Raw genomic sequence first — 13,922 nt, 5'->3', positions numbered from 1 at the left:
TACTTTTGTTGGTGGTGGTTTTAGTGTGTGTGTGTGTGTGTGTGTGTGTGTGTGTGTGTGTGTGTGTGTGTGATATCATTTTTTTTCATAGTATAGTAACGCTCTCATGGTATTAGTCTCCTCTCTGTTTCCCTATTTGTGGTCATAAACCAGTAACTGCAGATTGTTTTTTTATGTTCAAAGAGTATACAGCAAAGCCATGGGTTCAGAAACACCTGGTAGAACCCTTTCTGTAAGCACTGCTGCAAAAAGTCCAAGCATCAAATTTGTAAGTCCAGGGGCCTAGACCCAGGTCTTGACTTTCCTCAGTCCTCACTAAAATCCCTAAACAGGAACTTCTTCTCTAGGCTGTTTAGTCTAAATTCTCAGCCCACAGATTTCCATACTAAAGAAGACTGGAGTCCCTCGAAGACCTTAAGGTACAAATAGTGAGCTCCCAAAATGAACAGAAATCTACAAATACAAACAAACAAATGATACCTCATCTAGATTACAGAAACTAGTGCACATGGTTGGTCCTTGAATTGACTCTGTTTATTCATATTCATCAATTACATTGTTTCTACAGAAATAAAAATGCTGTTATATAGTTTGAAGAGAGCTTCCAAGTCCTCTTATGAAGTGGTTTATTTTAAGGAGGTGTGTGTGTGTGTGTGTGTGTGTGTGTGTGTCTGTGTCTGTGTCTGTGTCTGTGTCTGTGTGTCTCTGTGTCTGTGTGCACGTGTGTTCATATGTGTACTCATGCATGTCTGTCTGCCATAGGTGCCCATAGAGACTAGAAGGAATCTGATCCCCTGAAGCAGGAGTTACCTGTAGTTGAGTCCCTCAACATGGGTACTGGGAAATCAACTTGGGTCCTCTGAAAGAGCAACAAATATTTTAACTGCTGAAACATTTCTCCAGTCCCTCATATACTAGTTCAGACTAGAAAGAAAATGCTGAAGGACTGAGAAGAACCAGGTCTTTGAAGTAAATAAAATTCCTCAGATCCACCCTGATTCTCTGTCCTTGTAAGCTGTCATCACTTGTTAAAGTATTTGATATGATAACCTAGCAGGATTAAAGTGAAGAACTGAGTAAACACTGGCTATAGTTACCACCAGGAACCTTCTCTTTACTCCACCCTCTCTTTAAAAAAAACTATATTAAAACAAATCTTTCTCTTTTCTTTTTCTGTTGTGATTCAGTGTCAAGCATGTAACTTATTCAACAATGACATAGGTGCATGGGGATATGGTGTTCTGTGTTACAGGGTGAGCCCAGGACAAGATCTGGTGATCAGAGGGAGTGGTGACCAGAGAACTTGGCCATGCCCAGGGAAAACGAGGTGGAGGACACAATCTGAACACTCAAGATTGCTCAGGTAGTGAGAAAGCAGACATAGGCAAGAGCAGAATCTAGAAACATCTCATATCTCTATCCTTAGATGTCAACAGAGATGAAGACAAGAACCTGGAGACTTAGTAGTCCTCCAGGAACTGAGGCTGGCTGGAAGGAAGCAAACCAGGGAAAGAATTACCAGACTACCTAATGAGGCACTGTCTGGCTCTATTGCTGGCTTTCTTGGACAAAAGATGCTCCAAATATGCAAATAGGATTTTTGATAACAGTTCTTCAATGCTTATACCATCTTTAGAAAATGTAATAGATACAAATCAAAAGGAAAAGAACAAGCTGGCCTCTGGTTATGTACTTTCACTTTGAGGAAATTCTATAACACAGATCAGTTACCAGTGACTCATTCATTGCACAGTATCACCAGGGGCAGAGAGCCAGCCAGATCCAGTGATCAGCCTGGAGCTAGCTACATTTACTCTCAGAGAATGTTTGTCTTCATTACTGTTGTGGACCACACAATTTGTACATATCAGTGAGAAAGCCTGTGATGATCTGCTTCATGACCAAAGCGATGAACTCTCTACCTTTAGTCCCTCCTGACCTTCAAGAATTCAACAGCTTGAAATAGAAACTAAGCCAGAATACAGGTCCCAAATGGTTACAAGTTCCCTATATATCTGTTAGAGTTGGTAGCTTGGAATACCCTGAACACCATGGCAGCTGTAGTAAGTAATACGGAATTGCTCAATAAACATGACACAGTGGGTAGGGAGAAGGGGAGATACTGTAGACGACAGTTGGCATCCAATATCCACAGAACCTGGAACAGCTCATTTATTGTTTATTCTTCTTACTCGTAGGTTAGGTTAATTGTCTCTACAGTCTATTTCAGGGTAATTTTCTTACTCTAAGCTGGTCATTGGGAGGCAAAAACTAGACTCAACAGGGTCAGCCAGTGTCCTTGATGTTCATCAATTCCCACACAGAGTTTTCCCACCCTAATCCACATACTTTTCAGTGTGTGAGCAACTAAACTGCTTACAGGAGATTTGCTGGTAACATAAATGCAAGAAGGATTCCAGCAAATTGCGTGTAATCATCTTTGGTGCACTGCAGAACACTGCCGTCGCTCACCACTTCAACACCCTCCCGAACTGGCTAGCCAACCGTCTAAAAAGAAAAATTTAAGCCTTAGAGAAAAGCTGCAGAACTCACATGAAACAGTCTTCAGGCTTACTGGCGGGTGTTACGTGAAAGAGTGATACAACCAGCAATTGTTGACGAAGCGAGCCATCAATAGACAACTAACTAGGGAAGATAGGCTTGTCAAAGTGGAAATCCTGCCATGTATATCTTGCAGCCCTGTGATCCCAAGGTTTGCAGAAAACGGTTTTCTGAGTTGAACTACAATTCATTAACGTAGGACTTTCAGGACAGCCTGGTAGTGACAGGAGATGATGGGTGTGGGAGTTGGGGTGGCCCCTGGGCGAAGCTGTTTAACTCTGATCCCTGAATAATCCCGTCAGCACCACCATTCCCCTGGGGTACTCAGTGTTCTCCGCCAAAGTTATAATTGCAAAGGTCATTCGGTTCAAAGCACACCACCCTCCAATTTCATAATATCTCTGCCCAGTTCCAGCCGGTGAAGTAAGCATACTCTACCATTTAATTCCCACTGTTGTAGTATAAAACCTACAAACCACAAGTGAAAGTTTTAAGACAGAAAAGTGCATAGCTTTCAGAGGGGAGGGGGCTTTTAGTGGGAATGGGGCTTGAAAATGTCACTGAACCACCAGTGTGTAGTTCATATTTCCCCACTGATGCCTTATCCTCAACTCAAACCACCCCTTCTCTATGTAGGATCACTGATTTGATAATTTGTCTCAGTTTCCAACTTGATAGGATGTGGAACACTAGCCTCTTGGCATACCTGTGGACTACTGATTATCTTGATAAGGTTAATCAATGTGTAAAGACTTTGGATAGTGCCATTCCCTGAGCTAGGAACCTGGACTATATAAAACAGAGAAAATGAGATAAGCATAAGCAGTAGCTCTCTTCTCCCTGGTTGCAATGTCATGGGACCATCCGCTTCCAGCCTCTTCCCTGCCTTGACTTCCCTATTGTGACTGGTCTGTACTTCACAGGGTATTTTTATCACAGCAACATATAGCTGGGGTTTCTTGTCCATCCTGGTCCCACAGATGCTTTGCCCCAAATAAACACACAAAGACTTATATTAAGTATAAAATATTTGACCGATGACTCAGGCTTCTTATTGGCTAGCTCTCTGTTAATTATTAACCCATAACTACTAATCTATGTATTTTTTACATGGCCTTATCTTACCAGAGAATGCCCAGCATGTCCTATCTTCCTGGTATCTACATGGCATCTCCCTCTGGTGACTTCTCTCTTTTCTCTACCCAGCATTCTCCTCATCTGCTAGCCCCGCCTATACTTCCTGCCTGGCTACTGGCCAATCAGTGTTTTATTCATCAAACAATAAGAGAAACATACTTACAGAAGGACATTCCCCCATCAGCAACAGAAGAGTGGGTAATAAGGAGCTCCCTGAATGAACATCATTAATGAGCTACCAGAGTGAGCAAGAATTACTTGCCAGAATCCCTAATTCTGGGCAAAGAAAAACTTCCTCTCCATGGGAAGAGCTCTGACCACAAGACATGAGAGGAGAGGGGGAACCTTGAAGTCCTTCTACTGCTCATCTAGGGACAGAAAAGTTTCACATAAAATTATAAGGATCCAGGTGTCTGAGGAAAAAGAAACTGAAAAGAATTTCAGAAACTGGAAAATGATGAAATCATGCAGAAACAGGAGCCTAGGACCTCACCTCCTGGGTTCATCCCACACTGTGCTTATATGAATCTGGACTTAACAATACCAGAGACTCTGAAAACTAAAAGTCAGAGCACTTTCCAGGCCTTAGACTGGACACTGAACAGTACACACAGAGGTTAGGTCTAAATGCATGGCAAAGATTGTGAAAATAGACAAAAAGATAGGAACATTTTAACAGATCATGCAGACACTGGAACAGAAAAGAGTGAGTTCCACTAAGGAATTCAAACCATATAGAGATGACAACAGAAATGAAATATGTAGGCCAACTACTTTAAATTTACAAACTGTCTAAGCCAATGGTTCTTAATCTGTGAGTTGCAACTCCCTTGTGGGGGTTTGTCAAATGACCCTTTCATGGGGGTCACATAACAGATTAGATATTTATACTATGATTCATAACAGTAGCAAAATTACAGTTAGTAGGCAGCAGTGAAAATAATTTTTATGGTTGGCGGTCACCCCAACATAAGGAACTGTATTAAAAGGTAACTATTAACATAGCATTAGTAAGGGTGAGAATCACTGATCTAAACTAATCTAAAATAAAGTAGAAACTATAGGTCTTAATATTAAGGAAATTGAATTTTTAATTAAGACATTTTAATAAAAATAAAATCCTGGTTCCAGGTGATTTCATTGGTTAGTTCTTCCAAATATTAAAATTACAGAGAGCCTATAGAATGTCTTCAAAATCAAGAAGTTGGGGACACCTTGTTTTGTGAGGTCAGCTTTACCCTAATATCAAAATCAAATAAGGATCACAGAAGAGGCACTCTAGCAATGCAGCTTCGGAGGACCATCATCACCCACACTGCATGACACTCTTCAGGGATGCCCTTTTTGAGTTACACTTGCTCCCGTGTCCCTGAAAATGGCCCCAATAAACCCAGTGTTTCACCAAGAGACAAGAATAACAGAAGTAACAAAAATATAAGCCAACGTATCTCAGGAATTTAAATGCAAAAATCCTCAGTAAAACACCCAAAAAAAATTAAATCCAGCACCACACAATTCTCTCTCCACCCTCTCCCTTTCTCAAATACACTGTGACTAAATGCTGTTTATCCTAGACATGCATGGCTGGTTCCATTTTCAAAACTGAATCATTATATTCCACCATTTCAACAGTCTATAAAGCAGAAAAATCACAAGTTTTTAAAACAGTTGACCAAATTAATTATCAATTCACAGTAAAAACTTACAGGAAATTATAAATAAGAGACTTTTTCTGCATGATCCCTATGACAACATGTTTAACTGTCGAAAAATTGAATGTTTTCTCTTCTAGTATCAGGGATATAGCAAGTGCACAGTTCTCATCACTCTTACGCAACACCATAAAGGAAATCGTTGACAGTACAATAACTAACAAAAATAATAAATGTGTAGACTGGAAAACGTGAAACTTCCTTTTGGCAGAAAGCATGATTGTCTATATAGTAAATCTCAAATAATCTATTAAAAAGAGAAATCTCGAGTAACTAAGTGACTTTGAGTAATTATAGTATACCTGGCCAGCATATAAATTTTGTTCTATTTCTATTTACAGTGTGAGCAACTGAAAAGGCATACTTCTTAAGCAATAACATGTATTAACTTGAAAAGTAATATTGTGAGTAAGAACCTGGAAACTGATGAAAGATAGCAAAATGCTGATGAAAGATAGCAAAAAACGTTTTGAAACGAGAGAAAAGTTAGCTTCATTAGCTGGAAAACTCAAGGTAGTAAAGGTGTGAATTTTCCATGTGAATCTACTGATATGTGTCAACTATAATCAAAACATCACCAGCATTTTCTGTTCACTTAACTAACCTGACTATATATATGGAAAGGTATTTTGAAGGATGGGAGTAAATTGAAAGGAACTACACAGTATTTTTCAGACATTATAAAACTGCCATCAGCAAGACAGTGTGATGTTGGCAAAATGGTAGACACATAGAACAGTGGAAGCCAACAGACAGTGTAACAATAAACCCACACAAATAAAATCAGTTACTTCTCAGTGAAGATTTAAACATAAGCCACTAGAGAAAAGATAGTCATGAATCAAATGGTATTAAAACAATCCTATCTCTTGGGCAAAATGACCTTTACCTAAAATGCATACTTTATGCATTGATTATCTGAAAAGTGATTATTTACAATCATAAAGCTTTTACAAGTGGATATGTATATGCGACTTGTACACTAAACTGTCTATTTTACTATTTGCAAATCTTAAAGATTATAATTTAAAAGAACAACTTAGCCTCTGATCCATACTAGACAATATATAACATATAAATAATATAGACTAGACAATAGATAAAAGAATGAGGACATTTTAAAGGTATTTAAGTAAGATAGTAAAACTTTAACTTTATATAAACCTTTGACTCCTAAGACTTTCTCTCAAGGATAAAAATGCTGCTTTTCACTGTAACACTGGTTGGTTGATCACCCTCAGTACAGAACACACCATGCTTACAAATTATATGGTAAACCTCAAATTAGGTGGTCCTTCTTGGGATGTCCATCATGAACTCAAGGTTATGAGTAGAAGAAAGCTGATGCTGATAAACGCACCGTCACTCATTCAAGAAGCTGAGATTTCAGGGGCAACCAGCACGTGGATAGCACATTAGTTCTGGTGGAAGGTGGCATCACCAGAAAACAGGAGGTCAAAGTGCCAAAGGACTTTGAAATAATTTGAAGCAATGACTATCCAATAATGCAAGTGGACATTGGTTAGTGTGCCATTGCTGCTTTAACAAATCATCACACACTTGTCTTGAAAAGAAGACAGTGTCTTATCAACCACAAATAGCTCCAAACCTTAATGCCAAGACTCATTGACCCAAATGAAGGTGTCCTGTGGAATCTATGCCCTTGTTCTTTCTAGCTTTAGGAATCCACTCACATTTCTTGGTTCCTGCTCCATTTTGCTCATCTTCTAAGTCAGAAACAATGGCATCTCCCAGAGTCCTTCATTCTTCTTTTCACTTGCCAACTACTTTCCATTTCTTCCTCCTTCCTCCACTTTTATGAACTCCTGTGGTGGCAGAAAGATCACACAGGTCACACAAGATAGTCTTCCTATCTTAAAGTAAGCTGTTTACCAATCCTTATGTCCTGTTTCCTTGAAATCTACTGTGATTAGAACGTGGATGTTTTAGGAAAGGTGAATATCTGTTGAATGTTAGGTAGGAATAGAATACAGCATTAAAAGGGGGACATTGAAATGTTTAATTGATGAACACCGGAGAGAAAAGAGTGCTGATATATTTAAACAAAGCTGAAGCTAAGGGGGAAGGAAAACTACTTTTTATGTGATTAGAAGTTGAAATTTTTGTATTTAATGCTTCTACATGCTCAATATCTCACTGATATTATACAGACAACTATGCTGTATGTTGTAGGCAAATAACTTCATCAGCATGAGATTTAATTAAAATCTGACATTCTATGTGCTTTAGAAACCAAATGAGTACATGACATACTATTAAATGTAAGCTTAAATTGGATTTGAGAGTGCATCTTAACATGATAAATGTAATAAGAGAGAAAAGAAAAGGAATACTTATTGATTTACCTAGAGTAAAGTGAATATAATTTCATTAGTAGAAAGAAGTAACTCTAGAAAGAAAATGGAATAAAGGGTAGGGGGAAAGGAAACCTGTAAACCATTGTAATCAATCCCATATAGATATTTATTTTTATTTTATCAGTTCTGTTATTCTAGATAACCCTGATTGATATACATATTGTTTTTTATTTGCTTTTTCAAAGAACATTCACTTAATTAATCATGTAATACTACTATATGTTAAAAATGTTTACCAGATTAGTACATTTGGAATGAAAATCAAATCATTTACATGTGGCTACTGAGAAATTTGAAGCATGATCCCTTAGTTATTAGCTGTCTTAACTGTTTCTTAATAGACTATATTAAAAAGTCACTTCCTCAATGCCTGTATTTCAGACACTCAGGGTAAGAGGACACACCAATGATTCTCATCCTTTTTTGTTGTTGTTGTTATGTTTGTTTGTTTTTTTGGAGACAGGATTTCTCTGTGTAGTTTTGGAGCCTATCCTGCCACTCACTCTGTAGACCATGTTAGCTTTGAACTCACAGAGATCCGCCTGCCTCTGCCTCCCGAGTGCTGGCATTAAAGGCATGTGCCACTAATGCCCAGCGGATTCTCATCCTTTCTGCCTCAGAAGTACTTGTGAGAAATGATGATGTTCATATATGCAAAACATGCAATTGTGATTTAAGTTCAGTTCTCTATGTAGTATTTCTGATGCTATCATTTTCTTTTCCATTCATGGAAATACAGTCAGTAGTTTGATAATCTAATGTATTTACTTTTATCATGACACAAAACCCTTAAGCTTCCCGAGTTCCCTTTATTTTAATATATAACTAACCATCACCATCTGGGTCTCCATTAGGTGTGATGTCACAAAATCCAGATCTCTTCTGAGAACCTATGGATAAGGTTCACCTTCTCTTGGCCACAGCTTTGCCAACTCCCTTACCAATTCTTCCTATCTCAGTCTTATATAAAATATCTTCATGTGATATAATTACCACAGCTGTTCCTCACTCTGAAAGTAGGTATCTTCTTCCCTTTCCAAATTGTAGATGACCCAAGTATTTTCTCTTCACAAGACTTTGCTCAACGATTTCACTATAATATGAGCTACACAAGTCAGACATGATTTTCTTACATGTCATTACCTGGAACAAAGTATATGCTCAATAAGAACCTGTCAGATAAGCAGACTTATGGAAGCATATAGGGATTACAATGTAAAGAAGCACAACCCCCTAGTCCAACACCCACCAGACGTTCTTTAGACGTGTTCTTTCATCCTTCCGAGAGAACTCAGTTTTACTTTAGTCTGGCTCTCTGGGAGAAAACAAGCCAGTTAATCCCATCGTGACCTTTCAAAAATGCTGCTGGGACCACAGAAAATGCAGCCTTGTAAATAGCTTTGCACAGCTCTGGCCTTTCTTTGTTCCTCACTGAGGGCTCCAGCACAGGGTTTCATTTCATGTTTGTGCAAAGCAAGTGCTTACTCACAAACCCGAAACTCCTGTCTGCAAGGATAGGGAACCCATTTTTAGCAACACAAAGCACCAAGGAAAATGTCGAGGTTCCAGGGTTTTTTCCTTAAACACTTGAAAGCATCCAATTCCATGACTTCTTTCTCCCCCATTGTATATACACAGCATTCTTTGCAAGAGGAATATCTGGTTAGTGTTTCTGTGCAGGTTAGTTTTTAAGTCACAGGCTAGGGTCATTGTTTAGAACGACCCTCAATTGAGAATTGTCAAAGAGATTGCCTGTAGGCAAGCCTGTAGGGCATTTGATTAAGGATTGGTATGATATGGTACTGGGTTGCAAAAGAAAGCAGGTTGAGCAAGCCATGAGGAACAAGCCAGTAAGTAGCATCCCTCTGTAGTATCTGATCCAGTTTCTACATCAGGCTCCTGCCTTGAGTTCCTGCCCTGACTTCCTTCAGTGAAAGCAAGGATGTAATTATATCGCTAGACCCAAGTTAAATGATAAATGGGTGTTTAATGAGGACAATTACACGAAAAAATACAAAGAACTGCTGGAGTGTTTCCCTGCTTTTCCTAAGGGATCCACTGACCCAACAGAAAGAGCACGCAAAGGAAAGCCACGCCTCAAGCTCGTCAAGCCACACCCAGAGGGGTGTGGCCGCCATTTCAGGTCCACAGACCAGATGCCTACAATTCCCTTTTAAGTCTAAAGAAGAAGGTTTTAAGCCTGATGCAAAAACTATATACAATGATAACAAATGTCAAGTATATTCCAGGAAAAGGAAAGGTAAACATACACAAATTAAAGCCTACTATCAGCAAGAGCAACACTGAGCAACAGATATATACTACATGTCCAGTATCAAGGTAAAGGTGTGACAGAGATTACTCTGATAGCAATCCTAATCTGGAGAGTCTAAAACTCATCTAAGATAAGAGAGGCTATTGCTATGGGCGTCTAGTCTTTGTCCTCATCAAAGACCTGAGAAGGAAAGTAACAATACTAGGGTAGGCTGGAAGTGCAAACCAGCGACTTCCAAAGGTGTGAGCAAAGACAGAAACAGCAGGTTACCTGGACAGTCAGCCAAGGTCTCACAGCAACATCGGGGTGACCAACTTTGGCTAAGGTCTAAAGTATCAGATGGACTGTCTCAGAAGCAAGGAAATTGAAAAACTGTCTTACCCTGACTTCCCAGGGTCCTGCCATCTTCTTTTAAGTTTATCTCCTGCAAGCTCAGCTAGGACAGCATTCCAAGGTCAGGGGTTGAGGTGGGGACAGTTCTTTGCCCAAGAGGCCAGTAAGTGAAGAGAGAATGAACTCCAGATGGAGTGTCGTAAGTTCCCAATATATTCTCAGGAATAGCCTGGTGCTGTCAGGAGCAACTGTATCTCATGTCAACGATGTACTGATATTAAAACATTAAATTCCATATTCTGCAGGTCTTTGTGTTTGAAGAGCAAATATCTAAGTCGGACTAACATCATAGGTATAAGAAGCATGGGTAACTATAATCTGTAATTCCCCGAAACATAGTTGCTTAATGGCTGAAGCTTCTCAAAATAATTTAGCAAGGACAATAACTTCAAAAAATGTAACTATATAAACAGAGATAGAACTGAAATGTCTTGACTAGAGGTAGAACTATAAAGTACAATACAATAAAATATCCTAAGTTGTATCAATATACAAAACATATACATAAAGATAGTTTTATATTTGTGAATAAAACATCGTGAACAAAAAGAAAACCCTACTGAGTCAACACTTCGGTGATGGACTGCGGTCAGGAGTTGTAAGATGAAATAAACCCTTTTTTCCCAAAGTTGCTTTTGATCATGTTGTCTTACTTAGGTTTCTATTGTCATGATTAAACAACTTCCCAACCACAGGTACATCCAGTATGAGAAATCTAGGAGAAAATGTGTCTCATTACAGATTCACAGGCATCATGCCCTCCACACCAAACATGCACAAGTGACTTTAGATCTCCTCTAATGTCTTTCACTTTATTAAATGTCCTAGACAAAGCACCCTGAAACAATGATTATTAGTAACATTTCACTACTGGTATCTCCTCATACTAATAGTCATAATTCAACTGAGAACATAAAGTATGATTTACACCCTGAATTCTTAACGTTTGTGGTGCTATTTCCAAACTTATATATCCCACGAAAGAAGTGTTTTCCCAAAGTGTGATTTACATGCTTAGAATATAATGGATACACATGTGTATAATGAAAGTAACATCAGGCAGTCAAGAGGGCATGCTACATGATCTGAAGTATCAGTGGCTGAACACATGGGCAGAATTAGGTACCAGACCTGGGAAATAGTAGCAAGCAGAACAAGTATTTACTGGCCTCCTGACATATTCCCTGGATTTTATGTGATTCCTGCCAAAACAGAAACCACCATGGCATGTCTACATTTGACTATGGTAGTTGGTAGCTAGGATGGCAAAGATGGAGGAGTAGAGAGTAGCAAACTCAAGGTGAAGGATGGGTACTTGAAGAACAGAACACATTTCTCTGGGAAAAAAGAACCAAGATTAAACTATGAAGTTTGCTATGTCTGATGATTCCTGAAAAGGTTCCCCGCTCCATGGTGTAGTTGACATATCTACTGAAGAAAACTAACTTTTCCTCTCCCAGCAGCTATAAATTACAAATATCTTCTTGGTTGGGGATGAAACCTTACAGATGCTCCTTGATTTACTATGGAGTTGCCTCCCAATATATCTGCTATAAGTCAACTGCAATTACTTGGAGCTACCTCTAGTACAGCTGACCTATGAATTAGCATGCCTTAGCAACAGTTCACTATAATGTTGACTGTTTATCTTCATGATTATGGCTGACCCAAAGCCACAGCACTGTCACAAGAGAGCACCCATGACATGTCCTAGGCAGGGGAAAGATCACAAGTAAGAGCAAATCTCTTGCATATAATGGTGAGGTCAAAAGATCATAAGTGGAACCATTGTTAACTCAGGGGACATATGTGCATTATCCTTGCACACACTGACATTCAAAAAATACACTTAACAAACTACAAGAATACAAAAAACAAAACAAAAAAACTTTTCCTGTTCTTAAATGAAATGAGTGCTGTTCTAACCCTTATTTCATGGAAGCAATAGTAAAGACTTAATGTTTAGTCCTGCAGCACTAAATTATCTGCCCATAAGAAAACACACCAGCAGAAACTGCAGCTGTTCCCCAGGAGTTAAGTTACACATGTTCTTCAGAATTAGTTAGGGTTTTACTGCTGTGAAAAAACACCATGACCATGGCAACTCTTATAAAGGAAAATATTTAATCGGGGCTGGCTTACAGCTCAGAGGTTGAGTCCATTATCATCATGGCAGAAATCATGGTGATATGGTGACCAGGCAGCCATGATGCTGGAGAAGGAGCTAAGAGTTCTACATCTTCATCTGCAGGCATCAGGAAGCAAATTGACTTGAACTTCTGAGACCTCAAAGCTCACCCCCTAATGACACACTTCCTTCAATAAAGCTACTCTCTGGGAAACAGGAAGCAATCTTGTCCTGAATTGATCAAGAGCAAAGTGAATACTAACATCTTCTCAAGTGACATAGCTCCAAACAGCCCAAAGCATTGAAGCAGAAAGACTTTTCAAACTTGGCCAAGGACTCCCACACTAGCCATATGATTCTAAGAATAAGACAAGGTAAATCTTCCTAAGGAGAGCTATGTTTAATGTCATGTAAAAGTAAAATATTATTCTTGCAATTTCCATACTTAACACAAAATCTCATGCTCATGACTTACCTGTCTATTCAGTGTGTTTGACCCATTTTTTTTCTCAATAAAATGGTAGAGAAAGATGTTTATTAAAATAAAAATGTCTTGTTCCAGAATTAGGATACTCACATCATATGCCATCCTGTGTGCTGTTTGTATAGATAGCTAAACATACATGTATGGTAATCTCAGGCAGATGGATAATATATTTTTAAAAAAGATTAATTAGGATGATAAGTGTCAGGCACCTCAGAAATCTGTATTTTTCATCTGAAAATTCACAAGAGAAGCAAAGATGGGATGAGATGGATTTGATTCTGAAAGCAACACATTATATGAGGAAAATTCCTCTAGGGCAAGAGAAAGGAAACCCATCTAAGTCTTTCTGATCTGTTCATCAATTTAAATTTGATTAACAGGTCTCTCTAGAAACCATGAGACAAATATTTGCCATTTCAAAGGTAAAATCTTGACCTTTGCTATAGCTTCTTTAGAGTGACAGAAGTCTGAAAGGAACAGAGTATCAGACAAGTCCCAAAGGTGTGCAGTAAATTTATGTTACCAGACATTAGGAAACATTTTTTTTCAGCAAAGGCATGAATTTTAGCTGCTCACTTACATCCTCTGGATCTTGATTTCATCCTCAAAGACTGTGAGTATAACCTTAGCCACAAATTTCCCCAAGAATTCTCTTAGTTATAAAGTCCTCAAATTTTAGCTAGAAATGGAATTTTGTCCTCATAGTGAGGAGTGGACTAGCAAAGATGACTTTGCATTTTTGTTGTTATTATTCTTTTCTTAAATATGAACATGGAAGTCCCACCAGCTCTGCCTCACTCACCTATGGATTCTTACAAGAAAGAGGGAAAAAAGTTACATCTCATTTTAA

This window comes from Mesocricetus auratus, unplaced genomic scaffold (assembly GCF_017639785.1).
Source record: "Mesocricetus auratus isolate SY011 unplaced genomic scaffold, BCM_Maur_2.0 Super-Scaffold_100006, whole genome shotgun sequence".
Lineage (NCBI taxonomy): Eukaryota > Metazoa > Chordata > Mammalia > Rodentia > Cricetidae > Mesocricetus > Mesocricetus auratus.
This window is presented reverse-complemented; position numbering follows the sequence as displayed.